Source organism: Canis lupus, chromosome 1 (genome assembly GCF_003254725.2).
Source record: "Canis lupus dingo isolate Sandy chromosome 1, ASM325472v2, whole genome shotgun sequence".
In the NCBI taxonomy this organism is placed as follows: domain Eukaryota; kingdom Metazoa; phylum Chordata; class Mammalia; order Carnivora; family Canidae; genus Canis; species Canis lupus.
In genome coordinates this window covers 103,796,743-103,823,664 of record NC_064243.1, presented here as the reverse complement: position 1 = coordinate 103,823,664, position 26,922 = coordinate 103,796,743, and the positions used below count along the sequence as shown (strand labels likewise).

Genomic DNA, 26,922 nt, shown 5'->3' with positions numbered 1-26,922 from the left:
CCTGAGCCAGAGGCAGGCGCTCAACCACTGAGCCACCCAGGAGTCCTGGTGGAGATTTTCATACTAAGGTAAAAGTGCCATGGGTTATTACTCTTTGGTCCATCTACATAGTTATTAGTCAAGAGTTAAGGTCAAACTGGGCTGGCCCAAGCTCATTCTTTCAGCCATCATTTCCATTTTAGTTGGATAGTTTCCATTCCTTGATAGGAGAGTAGACCTTTGGGTCTTTGCCGGGAGTAAAACCTAAGGTGGAAAGATGAGGTTAAGTAAAATGTGGGACAAATGTCAGATAGTACAAGTAGGTGAGCAGGGAAGGTCAGGTCTTGGGGTCTAGCTGGTGACACTAACACCCTGTTCCACCTTAGGGACCATTGTCAACTCTGCCTGTGGCCCCTTGGTAACTGTGGTATTTATTGCAGGGACTGCTGACATTCAGGGATGTGGCCATAGAATTCTCTCAGGAAAAAAAAAAAAAAAAAAAAAAAAGAATTCTCTCAGGAGGAGTGGAGATGCCTGAATCACAGTCAGCGGGAACTGTACAGGGATGTGATGTTAGAGAACTACAGATGCCTCCTCTTCTTGGGTGAGGATGACTCCTTCCAGGTTTCCCAGAGCACACTCTGGGTTTTCTTCCTTCCTTTAAAGACTGTGTCTTAGAAGATTCCTCTTTGAATGCTTGGAATTCAGATCCAGGCAGAATGGGAAATAAGGAGGGGTTTATTGATGTAGAGACAAAGCTTCATGATGTGTCCTCTTAAGTTCTAGTTTCCCCTTCCTAAGGGAACATCATTACTTCTGTAGATGAGTGGTAATTCTAAACAGAGTGGCATAAAATGCGACTCCCCACATCTTAAACTTATATTTCCACTCCTTATCATTGTGTCTACTACTTGGAAGTGGAGATTAGGATGTGAACATTGGAAATGTCTCCTGTGTATTCTAAAGAGGCTGTTGGGCAATATGATTTGGGAAGCCATTTTTTTTAGAATTCTACAATGTCTTTTCTTCTCTACTTAACACAATAGTGGATTGAAAGTTAGGATCTCCAGCAATACTCATTTTCCTTTTTTCTAATAAACAAGCCTCATTGTGTCCAAGCCAGATCTGATCACGTTTTTGGAGCAAGAGAAGCAGCTGTGGAATGTGAAGAGAAAGGAGACAGTAGTCTTCCATCCATGTAGGTGGGAATGAATGAGGCAGATGACAGAGGAGAGGTCCACATGTGACGTGGAATATAGACCTTAAACTGGTTGGAATAGGTCTCCTTGAATGGAAATGAGTTTGAGAAGCCTAACGTTATTTGTCTCCCTCTCACAGAGGGACATGTGGTATCCAACATTAAAAGCTCTCACCTTGGGATCCCTGGGTGGCGCAGCGGTTTGGCGCCTGCCTTTGGCCCAGAGCGCGATCCTGGAGATCCGGGATCAAATCCCACGTCAGGCTCCCGGTGCATGGAGCCTGCTTCTCCCTCTGCCTGTGTCTCTGCCTCTCTCTCTCTCACTGTGTGCCTATCATGAATAAATAAAAATTAAAAAAAAAAAAAAAAAAAAAAAAAAAGCTCTCACTTTCACTAAGGATTCTCCTTCTGCTCCACTGATGGTCCATCACTTCCACAGTGAGGGCCAGGAGACTTTCCTGGGAAGGGATGGGCTTGAATAATCTGAGGGCGTCTCCTTTGTTAGAAGTTTCCTATGGAAATATCCCTGTTTCTGAGGATCTCTAGGCTAAGCCCTTTGTAAGTTGTTTTGCTTTGTGTCAGAAGTGTGTCAGTGTAGTTGTACACATATTGTGGTTTGGGTCAGAATGGCTGGGCACACTGGAGACAGATATTACATGTATTCTGGTTTATACATTCCAATGTTATGCAGACTTTAATCTTAATGCTACAAAATGAGATTCAGTACCTTCATTAGGTAATTGTGCACCTCCCTAAAATGAGAAAATCTAATGCTTTATTCAAAAGTTCTTTTTTTTTTTTTTTTAAGATTTTGTTTATTTACCCATGAGAGACACACAGAGAGAGGCAGAGACACAGGCAGAGGGAGAAGCAGGCTCCATGCAGGGAGCCCCCATGTGGGACCTGATCCTGGGACTCAACCACTGAGCTACCAGGAGTCCCAAAAGTTCATTTTTCTTTATATTATTAATGTAGGAATTAATGTTCAACTGTATGTATTCTGTTCTTCAATATTGAAATATTTTTTTAATTTTTTAATTTATGATAGAGAGAGAGAGAGAGAGAGAGAGGGGCAGAGACATAGGCAGAGGGAGAAGCAGGCTCCATGCACCGGGAGCTCGATGTGGGATTCAATCCTGGGTCTCCAGGATTGCGCCCTGGGCCAAAGGCAGGCGCCAAACCGCTGCGCCACCCAGGATCCCAACATTGAAATAATATAATGACTATTTGTTTCCTAGAATTCCTCTGTTAATAATGTCATATGGGTGCTAGAACATTTAGAACTCAGAACTTGCAGGCTTTTATAAAGTCTCAATTGTCACCTTATCAATAATTGCATCATTTCATAACTGTCATGTATAACATGAAGTTCCTGTGATTTTTCTTATGCGTTCTCACTTTCTCTTTAGTTGTATATGGGAGTCATCTCTGATTATTTTAGATAAATGTTCTGATAGGACATGGGCATGTTTTTTCTAAGAAGAGACTAGATAGTTAATAAACTTCCCACATTTAAGAAAAACTTTGTCACTAAAAGTTTACTTCAGTGAAAATTAATCGTACATTTTTCTTCTACTTTCCTCAAAATGTATCTGAGTTTCGTTCCATATATTTACTTTTTATAAAGTCATTGCCAGCATATTTTACATTGATGGTTTTCTTCCTTCCTTCCTTCCTTCCTTCCTTCCTTCCTTCCTTCCTTCCTTCCTTCCTTCCTTCCTTCCTTCTTCTTTCTTTCTTTCTTTCTTTCTTTCTTTCTTTCTTTCTTTCTTTCTTCTTTCTTTTTCTTTCTTTCGAATGAATAGATGAAGGTTTCTAGGTTACTCAGTTGAATGTTTACCTTCAGCTGGATCATGATCACAGGGTTCTGGAATTGAGCCTCATGTCTGGTCCCCTGCTCAGCAAGGAGTCTGCTTTTCCCTCCCCTCACCCACTGCCCCTGCTTGTACTCTCTCTTACTCACTCTCACTTGCTCTCACTCTTGCTCTTGTTTTTTTTTTTTTTCAAATATAAAAATAAAACGTTTAAAGAAAATAGAAATGAAAGGATTTTGTTTCCTTGATTTTTGTTTTATCCATTTTTTTATTTTTAACAAATGAATTTTTTTCAGTTTTTAAAAAACTTTAAATTCATTTAATTAACATAATGTATTATTAGTTTGAGAGGTAGAGGTCAGTGATTCACCAGTCTTATATAATAATCAGTGCTCCGGCAGCCCGGGTGGCTCAGCGGTTTAGCGCCGCCTTCAGCTCAGTGTGTGGTCCAGCTCGCAGCCTGGAGCCTGCTTCTTCTCCTTCTGTCTGTGTCTCTGCCTCTCTTCCTGTGTCTCTCATGAATAAATAAATAAATTTTTTTTTTAAAAAAAGGAGGGCGCAACATGATGGATGAGCACTGTTTTTTTTTTTTTTTATTCATGAGAGTAAAATATATGTGTGTGTGTGTGTGTGTGTGTACACTTACATACATATAGAGCTCATCTTCTTTATCCTTTCATCTGTCCATAGCCATCTGGGTTCTTTCCAGAGTTTGGCTATTGTGGGTATTGCTGCTATAAACATTGGGGTGGAGGTGCCCCTTTGGATCACTACATTTGCATCTTTGGGGAAAATACCTAGTTAGTGCAATTGCTGGGTCATAGGGTAGCTCTATTTTCAACTTTCTGAGGAACCTCCATTCTGTTTTCCAGACTGGATGCACCAGCTTACATTCCCAACACTGTAGGAAGATTCCCTTTTCTCTGCATCCTGTGAACATCTGTCATTTCCTGATTTGTTAATTTTAGCCCAGATTCTGAGCAGTGTGAGGTGGTATCTTATTGTAGGTTTGATTAATATTTCTCTGATACCGAGTGATGTTAATTAAGCATTATTTTATTTCATTTTTAAAGATTTATTTATTTATTATAGACAGAGAGAGAGGCAGAGACACGGGCAGAGGGAGAAGCAGGCTTCATGCAGGGAGCCTGATGTGGGACTCGATCCCGAGGCTGAAGGCGGTGCTAAACCGCTGAGCCACCCAGGCTGCCCTAATTAAGCATCATTCTAACGTGTGTTTTGCCATTTGTACGTCTTCTTGAAGAAATGTCTGTTCATGTCTTCTACCCAGTTCTTGATTGGATTGTTTTTTCAGTGTGGAGTTTCACCAGTTCTTTACAGCTTTTGGATACTAACCATTTATCTGTTAAGACATTTGTGGGCAGCCCGGGTGGCGCAGTGGTTTAGCGCCGCCTGCAGCCCAGGGCGGGATCTGGAGACTCTGGATCGAGTCCCATGTCAGGGTCTCTGCATGGAGCCTGGTTTTCCCTCTGCCTGTGTCTCTGCCTCTCTCTCTCTCTCTCTCTGCATCTCTATGAATAGATAAGTAAAATCTTAAAAAAAAAAAAAAAAGACATTTGCAAATATCTTCTCCCATTCTGTGGGTTATCTTTTGGTTTTCTCAAGTGTTTCCTTTGCAGTGCAAAAGCTTTTTATCTTGATGAAGTCCCAAGAATCCATTTTTGACTTTGTTTCCCTTCCCTTTGGTGACATGACTAGCAACAAGTTGCTGTGGCCAAGTCGCAGATGTTGCTTCTTGTATTCTCCTCAAGGATTTTGATGGATTCCTGTCTCACATTTAGGTCTTTCATCCATTTTGAGTTTATTTTTTTATATGGTGTAAGAAAATGCTGCAGTTTCATTTTTCTCATGTGGCTCTCCAATTTCCCATAATGATCTTTGTAGAAACTGTCTTTTTTCAGTTGGATATTCTTTCCTGCTTTGTGGAAGATTAGTTGATCATGGGTTGAGGGTTCTTTTCTGTGTTCTTTTTTCTGTTCCATTGATCTTTTGTCTGACTTTTAGTAGTACCATTGTGTCTTGATCATTCCAGCTTTCTAATAGGACCTGAAGTTCAGAATTGTGATGCCACCAGCTTTGGTTTTCTTTTTCAACATTCCTTTGGCTTATGGAGGTCTTTTCTGGTTCCATGCAAATTGTAGGATTATTTATCCTAGCTCTGTGAAAAATGTGGATGGTGTTTTGATAGGGATTGCATTGAATGTATAGATGGCTCTATGTAGCATAGTCATTTCAATCATATTTGTTCTTCCACTGCATGAGCAACAAACGTTTCTTTCATTTTGTTGTCTTCCTCAATTTCTTTCATAAGTGTTCCATAGTTTCCAGAGTACAGATCCTTTGCCTCTTTGGTTAGGTTTTTCCCTCTGTATCTTGTGGTTTTGGGTACCATGGTAAGTGGGATGGACTCCTTCATTTCTCTTTTTCTTCTGTCTTATTGTTAATGAATGAATAGAAATGCAACCAATTTCTGTGCATTGATTTTATCTCCTGCCACTTTTGCTGAGTTCCTGTACAAATTCTAGCAATTTTAGGGGTGGAGTCTTTTGGGTTTTCCCACATAGAGTATCATGTCATCTGCAAAGTGTGAGAGGCTGTCTTCTTCTCTTCCAACTTGGATACCTTGTATTTCTTTTTGGGGTCCCATTATTGAGGCTCAGACTTATAGTACTATGTTGAACCTCAGTGGTGAGAGTGGACATCCCTGTTGTGTTCCTGACCTTAGGGGAAAAGCTCTTAATTTTCCCCCATTGAGAATGATATGCAGGGATGCCTGGGTGGCTCAGCGGCTGAAAGTGTCTGCCTTTGGCTCAGGGAGTGATCCTGGAGTCCCAGGATGGGGTCCCACATCGGGCTTCCTGCATGGAGCCTGCTTCTACCTCCGCCTGTGTCTCTGCCTCTGTGTGTCTCTTATGAAAAAATAAATAAATAAAATCTTTAAAAAAAGAGAGAGAATGATATACAGTGAGGGCTTTTTGTAGATGGCTTTTATGATATTGAGACATGTTTCTTCTATCTCTACACTGTGAAGAGTTTTATTTTTATTTTAATTTTGATTTTTTAAAAGATTTTATTTATTCATGAGAGACCCACAGAGAGAAAGAGGGAGAAGCAGGCTCCATGCAAAGAGCTCGATGTGGGAATCAATCCCAGGACTCTAGGATCACGCCCTGGGTGGAAGGCAGGCGCTAAACCGCTGAGCCATCAGGCATCCCTGTGAAGAGTTTTTTTTGTTTGTTTGTTTTGTTTTTTAAGATTTTATTTATTTATTCATTCATGAGTGACAGATCGAGAGAGAGAGAGAGAGAGAGAGAGAGAGAGAGAGAGAGGCAGGAGAAGCTGGCTCCATGCAGGGAGCTCGACGTGGGACTCAATCCCGGGTCTGCAGGATCACACCCTGGGCTGAAGGCGGCGCTAAACTGCTGAGCCACCTGGGCTGCCCCGTAAAGAATTTTAATTAAAAAAAAAAAAAAAATGGACTCTGTACTTTGTCAAATGCTTTTCTGCATGTATTGTGAGGGTCATATAGTTCTTGTCCTTTCTTTCTTAATGTAGTGAATCACGTTTATTGATTTGCTGATGTTGAACCACTTTTGCAGCCCAGAAATAAATCCCACTTGGTCATGGTAAATAATCCTTTTAATGTCCTGTTGGATCCTATTGGCTAGTATTTTGGTGAGAATTTTTTTTAAAAGATTTAGTTATTCATGAGAGAGAGAGACACAGAGAGAGGCAGAGACACAGGCAGAGGGAGAAGCAGGCTCCATGCAGGGGGCCGGACGTGGGACTCCATTCCAGGACTCCAGGATCACGCCCTAGGCCAAAGGCGAGTGCCAAACTGCTGAGCCACCCAGAGATCCCTTATCGATCTTATTCATTCTTTCAAAGAAGCAGCTCCTCATTTCGTTGGTGTTCTGCTGTCCTAATTTCGTTAATCTGTTCTTCTGTTCTTTTGGTTTCTATTTCCCCGATTTTTGCTCTAATCTGTATTATTTCTCTTCTCCTGCTTGGTTTAGGCTTTAAGCACTGTTCTTTCTCCAGTGCTTTTAGGTGAAAAGTTAAGTCATGTATTTGAGACCCTTCTTGTTTCTTGAGAAATGCTTGTATTGCTATATCCTTTTCTTTTTTTTTTTTTTTTTAAGATTTTATTTATTTATTCATGAGAGACACACACAGAGAGAGAGAGAGAGAGAGGCAGAGACACAGGCAGAGGGAGAAGCTGGCTCCATGCAGGGAGCCTGATGTGGGACCGGATCCTGGGTCTCCAGGATCACACCCTGGGCTGAAGGCAGCGCTAAACCGCTGAGTCACTGGGGCTGCCCTGCTATATCCTTTTCTCTGAGACTGCTTCATTGCATTCCAAAAGCTTTGAACAGGTGTGTTTTTGTATTCATTTGTTTCCATGAATCTTTAAAATTCTTAATCTTCTGTTTGACCCATTCATTCTATAGTCAGATGCTCTTTACCCTCCACATACTTGAATTCCTTCCAAATTTCCTCCTGTGACTGGGATCCAGTTTCAAAGCATTGTGGTCTGAAAACATGCAAAGAATGATCTCAATCTTTTGGTACCTGTTGAGACCTGATTTGTGACCCATTAAGTGATCTATTCTGGAGACTGTTCCACATGCACTTAACAATGTTCCACTTGGTTTAGGATGAAATGCTCTGATTCTATCTGTGAAGTCCATCTGATCCAATGTGTCATTCAAAGTCCTTGTTTCCTTGTTGATCTTCTTTTTTTTTTTTTTAATTTTTATTTATTTATGATAGTCACACAGAGAGAGAGAGAGGCAGAGACATAGGCAGAGGGAGAAGCAGGCTCCATGCACCGGGAGCCCGATGTGGGATTCGATCCCAGGTCTCCAGGATCGCGCCCTGGGCCAAAGGCAGGCGCTAAACCGCTGCGCCACCCAGGGATCCACCCTTGTTGATCTTCTGCTTAGAGTATCTGTCCATTGCAGAGAGTGAGGTGTTAAAATCCCCTACTCTTATGATATTATTATTATCGATGTGTTTCTTTAATTTTATTATTAATTGTTTTATCTTACTGGCTGCTCCCATGGTAGTGGCATAAATGTTTACAATTGTTAAATCTTCCTTTGGATAGACTCTTTAATTATAATATAGTGTCCTTCCTCATGTCTTATTATAGTTTTGATTTAGAATCCAATTTTCTGGGGATTGCTGGGTGGCTCAGTGGTTTAGTGCCTGCCTTCAGCCCAAGGTATGATCCTGGAGTCCCAGGATCGAGTCCCACATTGAGCTCTTTGCATGGAGCCTGCCTTTCCTTCTGCCTGTGTATCAGCCTCTCTCTCTCTCTCTCTCTCTCTCTCTCTCTGTGTCTCTCATGAATAAATAAATAAAATCTTTTTTAAAAAATCCAATTTTCTGATATAAGGATTGTTACCGCTTGCTTGCTTGCTTGCTTTTATTCTTTTTCTTTTTTAAAGATTTAAAAAATCTGAGCCAAAGGCAGGCTCTCAACCACTGAGCCACCCAGGTGTCCCGGTAGCTTTCTTTTGATATCTATTAGCATAATAAATGATTTTCTATCCATTCACTTTCATTCTGTGACTTTGGGTCTAAAATGAATCTCTTGGGCAGCCCGGGTGGCTCAGCGGTTTAGTGCCACCTGCAGCCCAGGGCCTGATCCTGAAGATCTGGGATCGAGTCTCCTTCTCTGCATGGAGCCTGCTTCTCCTTCTGCCTGTGTCTCTGCCTCTCTCTCTCTGTGTCTCTCATGAATAAATAAATAAAATCTTAAAAAAAATAAAATGAGTCTCTTGCAGAGAACATATTGATGGGTCTTGCTTATTTATCCAATCTGATTGATATCCTATATCTTTTGACTGGGGTATTTAGCCCATTTGCATTCAGAGGAAGTATTGAAAGATATGAATTTAGTACCATTGTATTACGGGTAAAGTCACTGTTTCTGTATATTATTTGTTTCTTTGTTACATGTTACTTTTGGGCTCTCACTTTGCTTAAAGGATCCCCCTTCATATTTGTTGCAAGGCTGGTTTGGTGATCGCTAATTCTTTTAGTTTCCATTTGTCCTAGAAGCTCTTTATCTCCCTTTCTATTTTTGAATGACAGCCTTGCTGGATAAAGGATTCTTTGCTGCATATTTTTTCCCATGTAGGACATTGACTATATCATGCAGTCCTTTCTGGCCTGCCAGATCTCTGTGGATAGATATGCTGCCAGTCTAGTGTTTCTACCCTTGTAGGTTAAGGACCTCTTGGCTCAAGTTTCTCTCAGGAGTTTCCCCTTCCTCTGAGATTTGTAAGGTTCACTATTAGATATGTTGAAGTGTTCTATTTTTTTTAAGATTTTATTTATTCATTCATAAGAGACACAGAAAGAGAGGCAGAGACACAGGCAGAGGGAAGAGAAGCAGGCTCCATACAAAGAGCCTGATGTAGGATTCAATCCTGGGAATCCAGGATCAGGCCCTGAGTCAAAGGCAGATGCTCAACTGCTGAGCCACCCAGGCATTCCTCTTGTTTTCTTTTTTGAGGTGAGATTTTCTGTCTTGTCATTGTGTCTAATGATGATACAAATGAGATGAATGAGAACAAAAAATAGTGAAAACAGCATGATGACCCCAGAGATATATACACTAAATAAATCAAAGGAGATCAGAAATGGAAAGAAAAAAGAAAGAAATGCAATCTGGTGCACAGAACAGAGTAATACATTATATCCTGAGCGTACTTTGGTTTTTTTAGAAGAAACAAATCTAAAAACTATGAAGAAAGAAAAAAATATACATACAAAAAGAATATTCAGGACAGCCCGGGTGGCTCAGCTGTTTAGCACCACCTTCAGCCCAGGGTGTGATCCTAGAGACCCAGGATCGAGTCCCACTTCGGGCTCCCTGCATGGAGCCTGCTTCTCCCTCTGCCTTTGTCTCTGCCTCTCTCTCTCTCTCTCTCTGTGTGTCTCATGAATAAATAATAAAATAAAATCTTTTAAAAGAAAGAAAATTCAACACATTGAATGGACAGAGTGTAACTGTGAAGATGCATATTAAAAAAGACTGTATGGGGAAAAAAAGAAGAAAAAGGAAAAAGAATATGATCAGACAGGTGAAGAGAACAGAGTGATACATCACGTTCTGGGTGTATTTTGGCCTCTTAGATGAAATTTCATCTCAAAATTGTAAAGAAAGAGAAACATGTATACAAAAATAAAATTAAAGACATTGAAATGATAGAATGTAACTGTAAACATGAAGATTAATAAAAAATTTTTAAAGTGTAGATATAATAAATCAGTTAATAAGAAAAAGAAAAAATTAAAATTGAAAGATTATCTAATTGTGGAGAAAAAAACTCATGAATTCTATATACTATGTTCCCCTAGAGCTAGAGTTCTGCGGTTCTCTGTGTTTGGTAAACTTGGTCCTAGCCCGATGTTCTTGTTGATCTTCTGGGAGAGGGGCCTATTGTATTGATTCTCAGGTGTCTTTGCCCATTGGAATTGCACCACCCTTGCTGGGGGGACATGCTCAGTAAGGGGCTATCGATTGTTCTGTGTGGCTTTTGTTCCCTGAAAGCTTTCTGCTCTACTTTATTTTTTTTATTTTTTCTTTTTTCTGCTCTACTTTAGAGGACGAGAGTGAAAATGGTGGCCTCCCCATCTCCAGCCCCAAAGCTGAAAGCTTGGGGCCCCACTACTCAGTGCACCCTCAGGGAAAAGTAGTCAGTCACTCCTGTCTCTGTGGTCTCTCTTCTCACTCTGTGCTTACCCTGCCTGTGACTGAGCATTTCTGTCTCAGTCACATGACCCTGTTTGGAGTTTCTAAACCTTGCAGACTCCTGGGGCTGCACCTGCATTGCTCCTCCTGGCGGAGGAAGGAAGGTCTCCCTGTTTCTCCCATTTATTGGGCTCCTGCTGGGAGAACAGTCCTCCTGTGTCACTCCTTGTGGTATATGGCAGCTCCAAGCTGAGAGCCATGTCCTGGGCTCACTGAGTCAGCTGGCTTCCCCACTCTGATGTCTGAGAATTCTGCCTCCTGCAGGCAACCGGGGCTTCTTGTGAGCCTGAGGATCCTGAGCCCACGCTGGCCCATATAGATTCTTCCCACTTCGCCTCCTGAGTGCTTTTCAGTAGGGACATCCCTCACCAGAGCAACTTCTAAAAGTTCTGATTTTGTGCTCCACTGCTATATCACTTTCTGATGCCAGCTTAAGGAGGCTCCCACCTCCTGTGGTCTATCTTACCACGTATCACCTTGATTCACCTCTCCGTGTCTCCTACCTTGCAGAATGTGGTCACTTTTCTATTTGCAGAGTTGAGGCCAGTCTTTTCTTAGATCTCTACTTGAGTTCACAGATGTTCAGAATGATTTGATACCCATCTAGCTGAAGTTATGGGATTGTAGGAAAATGAGGTATCCTACTCCTCTGCCATCTTGGATTAGTCTTCTATTTGCTTGTTTTGTTTTGTTTTTTAGATTTTTATTTATTCATGAGAGAGACAGAGAGAAGGCAGAGACATAGGCATTCAGGGAGCCCGATGTGGGACTTGATCCCAGAACTCCAGGATCATGCCCTGGGCTGAAGGCAGATGCTCAATGGCTGAGCCATCCAGGCGTCCCTATTTGCTTGGTTCTATTTTTTTTAAGATTTTATTTATTTATTAATGAGACACACACACACAGAGAGAGAGAGAGAGAGAGAGAGAGAGAGAGGCAGAGACACAGGCAGAGGGAGAAGCAGGCTCCATGCAGGGAGCCCGATGTGGGACTCAATTCCAGGACTCCAAGATCACGCCCTAGGCTGAAGGCAGATGCTAAACCACTGAGCCACCCAGGGATCCCCTGCTTGGTTCTAAAGAATGAATCATACCTTACATTCTATGTAAAAGGAGGAATATATTAATAATATACATTTTTAATGTCTTTTAAGTGCTTATTGGTAAAATTATCATTACACCCCTTTTGGGTTGGTTTGAAGGAATATTCGTTAAAATTTACTATTAGTGAAGACATGCCAATAATTCTAATGCTTGTTTTTCAGGGGGTCATAGTCACAGCTTAAAAATACAGTTATACACTTATTTTCCTTTAAAATAATTCATCTAAGTTTTATGGAGAAATGTTGGGTTAAATTTGTCTTATTCTGGTGTTTCTAATTCCATGATAATGTGCTTCTTTTTGTCTGGGACTTTCCACAACATTAGTTAGTTGTAGTTTCATTTTACCAGTGTATTTTTTTGTTACAGGATGATGATTTTCATCTCAGTACATTTATTTTTTTTCCTTTTTTTTTTTATTGGAGTTCAGTTGGTCAACATATAGCATAACACCCAGTGCTCATTCCTGCCAAGTGCCCCCCTCAGTGCCCATCACCCAGTTACCCAAATCCCCTGCCCACCTCCCTTTCCACTACCCCTTGTTCGTGTCCCAGAGTTAGGTGTCTCTCATGTTTTGTTACCCTCACTGATATTTTCACTCATTTTCTCTCCTTTCTCCTTTATTCCCTTTCACTAATCTTTATATTCCCCCAAATGAATGAGACCATATAATGTCTGTCCTTTTCCAATTGACTTATTTCACTCAGCATAATACCCTCCAGGTCCCTCCACATCGAAGCAAATGGTGGGTATTTGTCGTTTCTAATGGCTGAGGAATATTCCATTGTATACATAGACCACATCTTCTTTATCCATTTATCTCAGTACATTTAAAGACAGTGTGAGTTTACCTCAAATATGAACCAACTTGATGCCCTTTGCCAATAAAATTACGTGTTTTTATCTCTATCAATATTCCTCATACATACTTGGCAACTCATCTTATGTATTTATTTCTTTCTTGATTTAGTGATCAGTGTGTGTTGTATCAGGCCTACGTGAATTGTCCTCATGATAAAATTAATTGCATCACTTATTTACTATTTACTGGTGAGTTTTTATTCTCCTTGCATAAGGGACATTTTTGAATTGAAAGCAATTTTGAAACATTTCCTACCTCTGTTTTAAGTTTAGGTATTATATTTTAATTGTGGCATTATACCCATGACATGCTTTGATACCATTATGTTGACTTTTGTCTTCTGTACACATTTTCATTGTAATTTCACATAGATTACTTAAAATAACCTAAAGGTTTTAAAAACCATTTTTTTAAAAGATTTTATTTATTTATTCATGACAGAGAGTGAGAGGCAGAAACACAGGGAGAGGGAGAAGCAGGCTCCATGCAGGAGCCCGATGTGGGACTCGATCCCGGATCTCCAGGATTATACCCTGGGCTGCAGGCTGAGCTAAACTGCTAGGCCACCGGGGCTGCCCTAAAAAAACATTTTAAAGTGATGTTCTGAATTGCATTTAAAATTATTCTACTTAACTCCATTCCTGCACCACTTTATGTAACCAATATTACCGATTTTATTTTTAAGTTGTGTACTTTATTACCTACCTCTATGATTTTTCTTTTTTTTTTTAAGATTTTATTTATTTATTCATGAAAGACACAGGGAGGGGGAGAGAGAGAGAGAGAGAGAGAGGCAGAGACACAGGCAGAGGGAGAAGCAGGCTCTATGCAGGGAGCCCCATGTGGGACTCGATCCAGGGACCCCGGGGTCACAACCTGAGCTGAAGGCAGATGCTCAACCACTGAGCCACCCGGGCACCCCTGCCCTGATTTTTATCTTCAATTTAAAAACATTTTGTAGTAGAAATAAAAGCAACTTGTGCTCCCTCATTACAATACTATTGGTTCTTATAAGAGTGGAAGTATTTGTATTTTGCAGACAGCTTCATATTTTCATATGGTTTTAGTTACCGTTTAGAATTCTTTTAATTCTATTAGAAGCACTTTAACCTTCCTCTTATAGCAGGTCTACTGATACATTTTTTTTTTTTTTAAGATTTCATTTATTCATGAGAGACACAGAGAAAGGCAGAGACATAGAGGGAGAAGCAGGCTCCCTGAGGGGAGCCCAAAGCAGAGCTTGATCCCAGGACCCTGGGATCACGCCCTGAGCCAAAGGCAGATGCTCAACCACTGAGTTACTCAGACATCCCTTAATCTCCACTTATGAATGAAATCATATGGTATTTGTTCTTCTCTGACTTATTTGCTTAGCATAATAACTTCTAGTTCTATCAGTGCCATAAAATGGCAAGATTTCAGTCTTTTTTTAAAAATATTTTATTTATTTATTCATGAGAGAAAAAGAGAGAGAGGCAGAGACATAGGCAGAGGGAGAAGCAGGCTCCATGCAGGGAGCCTGACGTGGGACTCGATCGCTGGTCTCCAGGATCACACCCTGTGCTGAAGGTGGCACTAAACCGCGAGCCACCCAGGCTGCCCAGATTTCAGTCTTTTTTTTTTTTTATTTCAGTCTTTTGATGGCTGAATAATGTTCCTGTGTGTGTGCCTACATACACACACATCTATACACACATATATATAGTACATGTATAATATATATATATATATTGAATGAATAAATGAAAAATATTTTTTAAAAAGGATTTGATATGTTAGATATATATATATATACATATATAGCTTTTATTAGGTTGATATAGTTGCTTTACATCCCTACTTCACTGAGCATGTTGATCATGTATGTTGTCCAGTATGTTTACATTTGTATCAAATACCACATTATTTTGATCTTCATTCTCTTAATGGAGAGTCTTCCATTTATTCTTTTCTATATGTCAGAATCTCTTACTTCCAGGATGATTTCTTTTAAAAAAAAATTATTTATTCATTCATGAGAGACACAGAGACAGACAGAGAGGCAGAGACACAGGCAGAGGGAGAAGCAGACTCCATGCAGGGAGCCCGACATGGGACTCAATCCCAGGTCTCCAGGATCAGACCCTGGGCTGAAGGCGGCGCTAAACCGCTGAGCCACCTGGGCTGCCCTCCAGGACGATTTCCCACGATTATGTTGTAAAATGATAAAATGTGCTGGATCACTTTGCTTAGTCTACCGTGGACTGTGGCTGAATATTCTTCACAAGTAGTAGTTTGTAGCCTTCTTTACTTGTAGTGTCTTCCCCTGGCCTGGATGACCTGGTAATATTGGTAGCACAGAGTGAGTACTTTGATAATTTCTCTAATTAACAATTGGTGAAAAATGTTTGAGATTTGAAGTACTTTCTCATTAAATGTTGGAATTCTCCAGTGAATTCATCTGGCACAGGACTTTTCTTTATTGGGAATTTTTTTCAGTATTCTTTCAACCTGTTTACTACTTGCAGATCAGTTTTTTTTTTTAAAGATTTTATTTATTCATGAGAGACACACAGAGAGAGACACAGAGAAAGACAGAGACACAGGCAGAGGGAGAAGCAGGCTCCATGCAGGGAGCCCAATGTGGGACTTGATCTCCAGTCTCCAGGATCAGACCCTGGGCTGAAGGCGGTGCTAAACCACTGAGCCACCCAGGCTGCCCTTGCATATCAGTTGTAATTTTTGAATATTTCTTCATGATGGAGTCCAAACAGATTACGTCTATTTTTTTTTTAAGATTTTATTTATTTATTCATTCATGAGAGACACAAAGAGAGGCAAAGACACAGGCAGAGGGAGAAAAAAAAGAACTGCTCATCCCTGCAGGCTCCATGCAGGGAGCCTGATGTGGGACTCGATCCCAGGACTTCGGGATCATGCCCTGGGCGGAAGGCAGGCGCTAAACCGCTGAGCCATCCAGGGATCCCAGAACATCTATTTTATTTGTTGTTGTCTTTGGGATCAATTTGTGGGCATAGAATTATGCGTCTTTTCCTCTTAATTACTTTTATTTTTATGGTATCAGTTATATTGTGTCTGCTTCCACTTCTACACTTTTCATTTTAGTTGGTCTTTTCTCTTTCACTCTTACTTGATTTAGTTAAAAGCCTGTCAATTTTGTTGATCTTTTGTGACAGCTAACTCATTGTATGTTGGTGTGTTATTTTTACAATATCCTATTTGCTTATTCCAGTTTTATGTCTAATTTTCCTCCTACTAATTTTGTGCTCCTGTGATATTTTTCCTGATTATTTGAGGCATAGGAAAATAATTTGTGCTATAACATGACAATAGTATAGAATTATCTATTAAGACACGTGGTCAGTGTGTTGTGTGCAAAGTTACGTGTCCATGGAGGAATGATGTCTTGATGACTCTATCTCAGCCACCTTTCTAATATTCTCTGATGGATTTCAAAGTTGTATTTTAGAAGTCATCAGTAGATTCATCTGAAATAGTAAGTGGAATGATGTGACTTTTATCTTCCTTGATATCTTTCAGCCATATCTTCACAGAATGCCCAGAGTTTCCTGCTGAAGCTAAGCATAGAAGTTTTTTTCCAGAAAGACTCAATGGGTGGATACATAAATAGTGCTGTTGAGAATTTACACTTCATGACATACTGCAACAGTGATGGGGAGAGTGAAGGGTGTCAAAGACATCGTGAAGGACATGCCAAACTGAGACATCTGCCTTTAATAAAAATCTCACTGCTGGTGGTGGTGAAGGACACACACCATTTTGGAAAACCACCTTTTTTAAGTCAGTTGCTTCTATGAAGCATGTGTCTCTAAGCAAAAGCTCCAATGAAATAATCAAACATACCTATTTGTGGAAAGACAATTTGCAAAAACTGGATAGTGACTTAATCTGTATTGTACATAGTGATTTGGAACATTTTGAAAATAGGATTGATTGACATTTCAGTCAAATATTTCTGATAAGCAGAGTTTGAAAAATGAAGAACCACATGCTAAGTGGGAAGCATTTGAGAAGTCCTTCACCGAGGACTCAACCCTGCAACATTACCAGAGCCATATCAATGGAGACAGAGTTGTTCAATGCAGTGAATCTGAGAAAATATTTAACCAGGGCTCCAATGTTAGTAGCTGTGTGAGGACTTGGTTTCCAGAGACCCATTATGAGTGTACTAATGAGGGGAAGTGTTTGACCAAAGCTCTAACCTTATTTTCCATAAGAGTATCCTTCTAGCAGAGAATTCTTATGAGTATAATCAATGTGGGGAAGCTCTCAAGCAGTTCTCCAATGTTGGTGATCATCAGAATTCATGAGGAAAAACACTCAGGTGCAATAAATCTGAGACCACTTTAGTCCATTTTCAACACTAAGTATACATAAAATAGTCCCTACTGTAAAGAAACCTGAGAAATATAAAGAATGGGGCAAGATCTTTAAATGGCACTCACTCCTTACTTGATATCACAGAATCCATACTGGAGAGAAAACTTACACATGTAAATAATGTGGAAAGGCCATTAACAGGGACACAAACCTTACTGGACATCACAGAATTCATACTGAAGAGAATCCTTACCAATGTAAGGAATGTGGGAAGGCCCTTAAGAGGCACTCATCTCTTACATGACATCATAGAATTCATACTGGAAAGAAATCTTACCAATGTAAAGAATGTGGCAAGGCCTTTTTCCAGTCCTCAAACCTTACTCAACATAACAGCATTCACACTGGAGAGAAACCTTACCAATGTAAAGAATGTGGTCAGGCCTTTAACAGGTGATCAACCCTTACTCAACATCAGAGAATTCATACTGGAGAGAAATCTTACCAATGTAAGGAATGTGACAAGGACTTTATCCAGCACTCAATCCTTACTCAACATCACAGATATCGTCCTAGAGAGAAACTTACAAACTTGATGAATTGGATATAGCTATTAAGAACTGCTTGGGCAGCCCAGGTGGCTCAGCGGTTTAGAGCTGCCTTCAGCCCAGGATATGATCCTGGAGACCTGGGATCAGGTCCCATGTTGGGCTCCCTGCATGGAGCCTGCTTCTGCCTCTGCCTGTGTCTCTGCCTCTCTCTCTCTCTCTCTCTCTCATGAATAAATAAATAAATAAAATCTTAAAAAAAAAAAAAAAAAAAAAAAAGAACTGCTCATCCCTTATCCACATCAGAAAACTCATATTGAATATGAGAGTAACTATACAAATATTTAAAATGTCTCACAGGAACTCAAAACTTACTCAACATTACAGTTATCATATAGGAGCAAAACTCTAAAATGTAAACAAATTGGTCAAACCTTTAACTGGAATTCAATCTGTCCTTCATATCTCAAAATGCGTGCTTGATTCAAATCCTAGAAGTATAATGAATGGGGAAGACCTCATTTTATTATACACTCAAGCAAATATCAGTGCATTAAAGAGAGTAAATTGAAAAAAGAGTAAATTGAAAGATAACAATGTTGAAAAAACTATTTAAGTGAATACAAAATGTCAGTAAATGTCACAGAAATCTAGTAGACAGTGCATCAGTCACTACTCAGTATTCTGTTGGAAAATAGTTTCATAAGGAAATATAAAAAGTTAGACAACATGTATATGCTATTTATTTATGTTTCAACAGATTTTGTGGGTAGATTTTTAGTAAGGTATAATTTCAATATTTGATTTTCCCCATTGACCCTATTTGAGATTGTGATTAAAATATAATCATGTATTTTACTCTCCTATCACTTCAGAAAATGCATTTATTCCTAGGGGGTATATGACGCTATGAGGCTGATTGGTTCTGCAATAAAGATATGAGATGCCCTGCTTCATTAAATGGGACTCCTGCATATGTCATTTTCCATAGAAAATGAAGGACAGTATGATAAGAAAATCTAATTTGAGATGCTATGTATGTTTATTTTTTTTTTAAAGATTTTATTTATTTTTTCATGAGAGATAGAGAGGCAGAGACACAGGCAGAGGGAGAAGCAGGCTCCATGCAGGGAGCCTGATGTGGGACTTGATCCGGGGTCTCCAGGATCACGCCCTGGGCTGAAGGCAGGCGCTAAACCACTGAGCCACCTGGTCTGCCCGCTATGTATGTTTATAACATTCATGTAGGTTACCATGAAATAGATGGTCAGAACATTCTTCTTCATGCATTAAAACTAAAGAATTTCCTGAATATTAGAAATACAAGGTTTTACTAATTGCTCTTTAAGGAAAAAGAGGTGGCAGTTCAGTAAACTACTGATAAATCTTCATTACAGCAATGGGTAGAGTATGAGTTGATGTGAAGAAATCCTGAAAGAATTGCTAACTCATCCTACAATGCCATTCAGTTGTACATACACATTTCTTAAGAATGAACTCAGGCCTGAAATGTATGATAATCACTGTGCTCACATCATGATATCAGCACACAAAGCTTTTTAATGCTTATATTCTGTATTTTGAGCAGGGATAATACAGTGGATTTGAAATACATAAGTTAGTCTGTGAACTTAATTAGTAAAACATGATGGTTTTTGACATGTTGACATGAATGTATAATGAATGACATGTCATCCCAACACCAATGGGAACCTAGCTCATTTTATTGAATGTTATGGGGAATTGATGGTATCTACCACCTATTTGGTACCACTACCAAATGAAATAATATTCCTAGATCCATTTTCTCAGTGGTCTCTGGGTTTCAATAATCTGTGATTATTTCTCCCACATTTATGTATGTTATCACTTTCTCTTCTTTGTGAATATTGTGATACTATTATAAATATCTTACAGATTATATCTTACAGATATCTTATGGTGTTGATCTTTTAGCTCATGTACTGCATGATACTGCTATTTGGCATCCACTTTGTGTAGCCTCTAGTTTCCCTGGGGCCTTGACCTGACAGCAGCCTTCTCACTAGTGCATTCCCCAGACAACACCCTGCAAAGTCACAAGGCAATGTACCTGTTTGTTTTGTTTTTCTCTAGAGTTCTATTCTTGTACTCTACATTTTTTCCCATTTTTGTTCAAAATAAGTGTATCATTACTTCCTGCGTTTACTTCAATTGCACTGTATTGCACTTGGGGTTCTTGGAAGCAGTCCATACATCAAAGCTACTGTAAGAGTTTTGAAAATTACAGTTAATGTTTCAGAAGAAACCTCAGATTTGCAATTCTTTATCTTTCCATTAAAAGAAGGATTGAAGACATGCTTTCCCTGCTTCACATTTAATCAGATTCTTCTATATTAATGGATAAAAGCTTTGGACCAAATCAGTCTCAACCAGAAACAGTTTATGTTACACAATACTAAAATAAGAGCTAATACTGAATTTTCCACGTTCAGAATGTTTGAGAAAGCATATTTTAGTATTATGAGTTTATTTAACAAAAAGTTCGATATAGAAATGCACACAACCTGATTTTTTTTTTAATTTTTATTTATTTATGATCGTTAGAGAGAGAGAGAGAGGCAGAGACACAGGCAGAGGGAGAAGCAGGCTCCATGCACCGGGAGCCCGATGTGGGATTCGATCCCGGGTCCCCAGGATCACGCCCTGGGCCAAAGGCAGGCGCCAAACCGCTGCGCCACCAGGGATCCCCACAACCTGATTTTTATATTGTAGTTGAAAAGGTACGATGGAGAGGAGACATGTGGAAGCAGTTGGTTTCTTCTGATGAACACACCCATTGTTTATACTTGTTCCAAGAATTCTAACGTGATACTACTTCCTCCTATTACCACTATTCCAATATTGTTCTGTTGCCCACTGCTTGCTGCCTCCACGACTATCACAAAATTCATAAAAATATCAAACCCCCACAATATTCCTTTGCATATCTGCCACCATTTAATTTCAGTGATAATTTCTTGTCTATAAATTTTTTCAACTCGGGAGGGTGAGCTTTGCTCATGAAATCTATTTTTCAAGCTCAAATATGCCTCCAAATGGAATTCATAATGACCCTCAGGCTCCCACAGTAGGCTCAGTGGGTAATGTAACTTGTGATATAACATCTCCAGTTCACCCTAGTGAGTGATCACCTCTCCTTTTTCCCCGATGCTTTCCCCTCCCCTGTCTCTTATTATTTTCTGTTTTGTTTTTCTTTTAAGATTTTATTTCTTTATTTGAGAGGAAGCATGAGCAAAGGGAGAGGAGAGGAGAAGCAGAAGCAGACTCTCCATTGGGCAGGGAGCCTGATGCGGGACTCGATCCCAGGACCCCAGAACCAGGACCTGAGCCCAAGGCCAACGCCCAACTGACTGAGCCACACAGATGCCCCTCCCCTGTCTCTTAAAGACTCCCACAGACCTTCCTTTAACCTGTTTATTTTGAATGGTAAATCTAGACTTAGTCCTGGGGTTCTTTTTTTTTTTTTTTTTTTAAGATTTTTAAAATTTATTCATCAGAGAGAGAGAGAGAGAGAGAGAGAGGCAGAGACACAGGCAGAGGGAGAAGCAGGCTCCATGAAGGGAGCCTGATGTGTGGGACTCAGTCCCGGGTCTTCAGGATCAGGCCCTGGGCTGAAGGCAGCGCTAAACCTCTGAGCCACCCCGGCTGCCCAGGGGTGTTGTCTTTCTGTGCCTATGAAGGACACCTGTGCATAATGACAGTCCAGATGTCTTAGATACTCCATAAGTAGGAGAAACTTATCCCAATAGGAGTGATAGGGTAGCCCAGGTAAGACCTAGAAAATGTGTAAGGTTAAGAATTAGGATGTGGAACAGGAAGACTGTCCTTGTTTGCACAAATGGCTGTGGATTTAGAAAAATAGTTTCTATTTGTTATATTTCCTAGTTATCTCCAGATCTGTAGTTTTATGTTAACTTGTTTTTGTTTCCAGGTATATAGGCATTGCCGACATTCTTTTTTTGACCGTATTGTGGCAAGAATGTCCTCACTAAATTGATATTAGAGAGATGGAGGGTGAATGGGTATTATTTCAGACATTTAGCACTGGGATGTAGGAGGTGAATCTAAGTAAAACTGAATGAAGTCACCATCCTTAGAAAATTAAGACTTAAAAAAAAAAAGAAAATTAAGACTTATTAAAAGAAGATGTGAAAAATTCTTTCCCACATGGGGAGGGAACTGGAGGTGTCTCCCTTTAGCCACTACAAAGGCAGCTCTTGGTGGTTTCCTCTGATTAATTCATGCATTGGGATTAAAAAGGGTGGTGGGTTTCTGAGGAGTAGGGAATTCTTCATGATTTAACTGAATTCCTCTGTGTTGCTGAGGACCAGATGCTGTTGGATGACAATGATGACTGTGTTTGCCCAGGCCTAGATCAGGGGCACTGGAGGAGGAGGGGTATTGAATGATGCTTTATATTTACATGATATTTGAAAATGAAGAAAACTCCTGACAGTGGATTAGGCAAGATTAGCAAGGTATGTGCTATGGTTCTTTTAGTATCCCAGGGATATAGTACCAAGCCCTAGCATCCCAGGGATACAACCCAACAGGTGTCAGATTCACTGTAGATGAATGGCCTTTTAGGGAAGCTGCTGAACTGCTGTGTGGGACCCTTTTGTAGAGCCAAGATGAGTATAGTCCAATGCTGTGGCTCTGTTCATGGCTCAATTGTCGGAGGAACAGTTCAACAGTGAGGGACAGTTAGCATTTCTGTCTCATGCAGACCAACCCAAGTGTCATTGACTACTGAATAATAAAGAAGAATATATATATATATATATATATATATATATATATATCACACATATATATGATCAAATATTAATCAGCCTAAAAAGGAATGAAATTTTGCCATTTGCAGCAACATGGATGGAGCAAGAGAGTTTTATGGTAAGTGAAATAAATCAGGGAATGTCAAATACCATATGATTTCTCTCCTATGATAATTTAAAATCAAAGTAAGTGAGCAACAGGAAAGAAAACAAGAAAGGGAGGGGCAAACTAAGAATCAAACTAAAAAAAAAAAAAAGAAACTCAATTATAAGAACAAACTGATGGTTGTCAGAGTGGAGGTGGGTACATGGATGGGTTGAATAAGTAATGGGAATTAAGGCATGCACTTGTGATGAGCACTGGGTGGTGTACAGCAGTGTAAAATCATTGTTGTACTCCTGAAATAAATATTACCTTGTAAGTTAACTAACTGGAATCTAAACAAAAACTTGGAATGTAAAAAAAAAAAAAAATTTGTTTTTTTACTGAATAAAAACCCTTTTTGTTTTAGATTGACTAACTTGCAGCAGTTGCACAAAATACATCTTTAGAACAAATGGAAACATTTATTTTTCCTCCTTTTTGGACCAAAATCAGAAACTCTCAGTGAATATTCCTGTTTTTATGCAAATATATGTATTTGCATAATTTCTATAACAATCTGTTCTATTATGACAAGACACAATTACAAACACTGGTTATATAACCAAAACTTGACTGGAGTGTCATAGCTGAGAAAGAGCTGCATAGACTCAGACATGACAAAACAGCTCTAAGGGACTATGATTGACTTTATGAACCAATGAAGCCCCCTTGGAAATATCAGCCTGATACATTGCTTTGAGAGTTCCCAGCAGCCTCACCAGGTCAGTAAAGAAAATCATGTCCTAACAGGTGCCAGGACCTAGGATATTTGGGGACCTCAAGAAGAGTGGAATTTATCTATACATGTATGTACTGCAGGCAACATCTGATGGCAAGGATTTTGCATGACCTCTGGCCTGGAGAGGCTATTAAAGTTCAATCTGGAGAATCATTGTGAATAGTTCACCAAAGTTATTTTTTAAAATCTCTAAGTCAAACCTCTATTCTTGATGCAATTATTTATGCAAAAATTCAGGCCTAGTGTTCTATTTTTTTTTTTAAGATTTTATTTCTTTATTCATGAGAGATGGAGAGAGTCAGAGACATAGACAGAGGGAGAAGCAGGCTTCCCCGGGGAGCCTGATGTGGGACTCCATCCCAGAACCCTGGGATCATGGCGTGAGCCAAAGGCAGACGCTCAACTGCTGAGCCACGCAGACATTTCCCAATGTTCTTTCTTGAACTACCTTTATTTTACGATGAATACAGTGTTCTTTTGGCTATGTTTGGTAACAGCGAGGGTGATTATAGAGAACAGTTTGTTTCAATAATACATCTTTGTAGAGAACTATTTCAGTACTATTCATTACAAACTAGGTGAGATCCTGATTTCTCCTGGTGTCATCCATAACTGGCTCCAAATCCCCAAATTAATATTTTGATTTTTCTCCCACATTTCTGCCTTGGAATCATTGAAAATAAATCTCCCTTTATTCATGAGATCTGTAGACTTAATATAAATGACCTTATGTAACAAAATCTTCCTTTAAAAAAAATTATTCATGAGACACAGAGAGGCAGAGACCCAGGCAGAGGTAGAATCAGGCTCCATGCGGGGAGCCCAATGTAGGACTCGATCCTGGGATTCCAGGATCACGACCTGGGCCAAAGGAAGGCGCCAAATTGCTGAGCCACCCAGCCATCCCACAAAATCTTCCTAATAGCTCATGTATAGACCACCTTAATCACTCGATGTACTCCTGAACACATGAACAGATGCATTTCAACTATAAACCAGGAAGATATATCAGGTGGTTGCTATCTGTCCTCACTCTATCTGAAGATAGTTCAAGTCTGATATCTAGATGTCTGCTCAACTGGCTAGTCTTAGAGGTCAGAAACTGGCTTAGCATTTGTTCTAATCATTAACATATTTCTTCTTTTGTTTTCTTATAAATGCCTCATTTAATTATATTCCTTGAGCCACAGGGCTAACTTTGAAAATATACCTGGGTCATCGACTCCTGAAGTGACTTTGACTATACTGACCTATTGTTAGACTTCAATGCTGATCAGTGATGTCAAACAATCTACCAGGTCAACTTTTTTTTTTCAGGTCAACTTTTAACATGTGAAACTCCTAAGGAAGTTACAGATGGGAGAACTGAATTCTTCAGGACAGCCTCTCCATCCACCAACCACTAAATATACCTATTGGGTCTGTGGATAATTTGAGTTGAAGATACTTGAGAACCTGCAGGCTCAAGAAAACCTTTCCTGCTCCCTTAACCACACAGTAGATCTAAATTGAGGGTCTTTCCCAGATAAGGGTTATTCACAGAGACATAGTTTATCCCAGTGACCCACCTGTAAGGTAGGACACATATCTAATTCCCAAATATATTTTCTTCTTATCACTCTGTAAAGTGTTTTCCTCTTCTTTGAAGCTCCACACTCCTGACCCCTTTTGCCTTAGTTCATGATGCCATTTGTACCTCATCTTGCCTCACATTCTTTGGAATTTCGATGCCTACGTACATTCCCTATACATTCATCTATTTATTTTTTTTTTAATTTTTATTTATTTTTGATAGTCACACAGAGAGAGAGAGAGAGAGGCAGAGACACAGGCAGACGGAGAAGCAGGCTCCATGCACCGGGAGCCCGACGTGGGATTCGATCCTGGGTCTCCAGGATCGTGCCCTGGGCCAAAGGCAGGCGTTAAACCGCTGCGCCACCCAGGGATCCCACATTCATCTATTTAATTTGATTTTCTCCTGTTACTCTGCTCATGTCCGTTTAATTTTTATTCCAGCTAGGAGGATATTTAAGGGGACAAGAATTCTTATTCTCTCACAGCAGATTTGGTTTTAATGCCTCATCTTCTGCATCCTATTTAAAGTATAAAAAGAAGGTGGGGCCGTAGGAAGTACTTCTTCAGGAGTTGATATTTTTTTAGTTCATTTTTTTGTCACTATTCCAGAAGATTCCATATATGTTTTCCTGCCTGGTTACTACCTTGTCACTGTTTCTTTACAAGGTTCTCAATACCAGTAAAATATTTATCCCCCTTGGTTCTTTTGTTTAATAGTTGGCCATCTTGAGGTGGGTACCTAAACACAAAAATTAGGTATATTGAAGGGTTCTCATTTAGGCCACTTGAGAATTAAGAGATCATCATTAGTGTGATTTTTGGTTCATTTAGACACTTGGGAATATATAATCCATGTGTGTTAAATATGTTTCCTACCAGATCGTTGGAGGTTGATTTTCTATTCCTTTTTGACATTGTGATTGTTTATTTCCATCCTAGTGGTTGAACTATTCAGCACTACCTAAAGGTTTTAGCTGTGAATGAGTGTGCTAGTTAGAGGGATCTTGCTCTTTCAGGTGTCACCATGGAAATGGCCTACAATATTTTGTGTCTCATTTTTTTCTGGAGTTAGCCTGGCTGTATTCAGAGTACTCATTGGCTGCAGTCTCATTGGCTGATTCTTCTATGCTTCCCCTGGTGGAGCAGCTAAATTATTTGTATTTTAAGTGGGAATCCCTGTGGGATGGCTATCGGGTGCTGAAGTTGACTGCCACTCTCTACTGATCGACATTGATGTCCTTTGTGTTTGGATTCATTCAGAATCTCATGTACAGAATGCATCAAGCATTTAAATCGGCCACAGTGGGGATCAGCGGTTTAGCGCCTGCCTTTGGTCCAGGGTGTGGTCCTGGGATCTGGGATCGAGTCCCGCATCGGGCTCCCAGCATGGAGCCTGCTTCTCCCTCTGCCTGTGTCTCTGCCTCTCTCTCTCTCTCTCTCTCTATGTCTATCATGAATAAATAAATAAAATCTTTAAAAATAATAAAAAATAAAAAATAAAAACAACGTAAAAAAAAAAAATTGACCACTGTGTGAAGAATCTTAAATTTCTAAGAGGCAGATGCATCTGTGCCACAGACCTGCCATCTGTGTTCCTCCTGCCCTAAAATGAATTGTGGCTATGTAGTAGCACAAAAGAAAATCATCAAAAAAAAGAAAAAAAAATCATCTTCATTTTAATAGAGTCATAACACCAACATGAGCTCATTTTGTAACATGAGCATAATGGACTATGAGTGGGGAGCTAGATCAGACACACTGGTTCCCATTGATAGCCTTAAAACAACCTCAATCATACAAGCATAGCATCAGAATCACAAAGCCCCTCAAATTCTGTAATCTATTTTCAGCAGAAGAGGACTGGACCTCCGGAAAATGGCTTTAGGATGAAACTAAAAGCAAGCAACAGGAAATTTCTCTGGTGTCATCACGTGCTGTTATTTTACCAAGAGAAGTCTTCCCAGCCAGGTTCCTGTTTTTCTCACTGCAAACTGAAATCATCATACTCAAGTCCT

At 39.8% G+C, this 26,922-nt stretch overlaps 1 protein-coding gene and 1 pseudogene across 5 annotated transcripts in view; one reads left to right on the top strand and one right to left on the bottom strand.

Annotated features, from left to right (window-relative positions):
- The window catches only part of LOC112645044 (KRAB domain-containing protein 5), a 46,755-nt gene that overhangs the window by 3,718 nt on the left and 16,115 nt on the right, over nucleotides 1-26,922 (top strand). Inside the window, exons 2-3 of one of the 5 annotated variants that reach the window (XR_007409642.1) lie at nucleotides 420-583; nucleotides 16,283-19,968. The exons of 3 other annotated variants lie outside the window; for them this stretch is intronic. The gene's annotated coding sequence lies outside the window, so the exon portion shown is untranslated. Of the gene's footprint in view, nucleotides 1-419; nucleotides 584-16,282; nucleotides 19,969-26,922 lie in introns of those variants that run through there. One more of the 5 variants, XR_003126951.3, reaches the window with a different exon arrangement.
- Nucleotides 20,454-20,674, bottom strand: LOC112645043 (small nuclear ribonucleoprotein G-like; annotated as a pseudogene).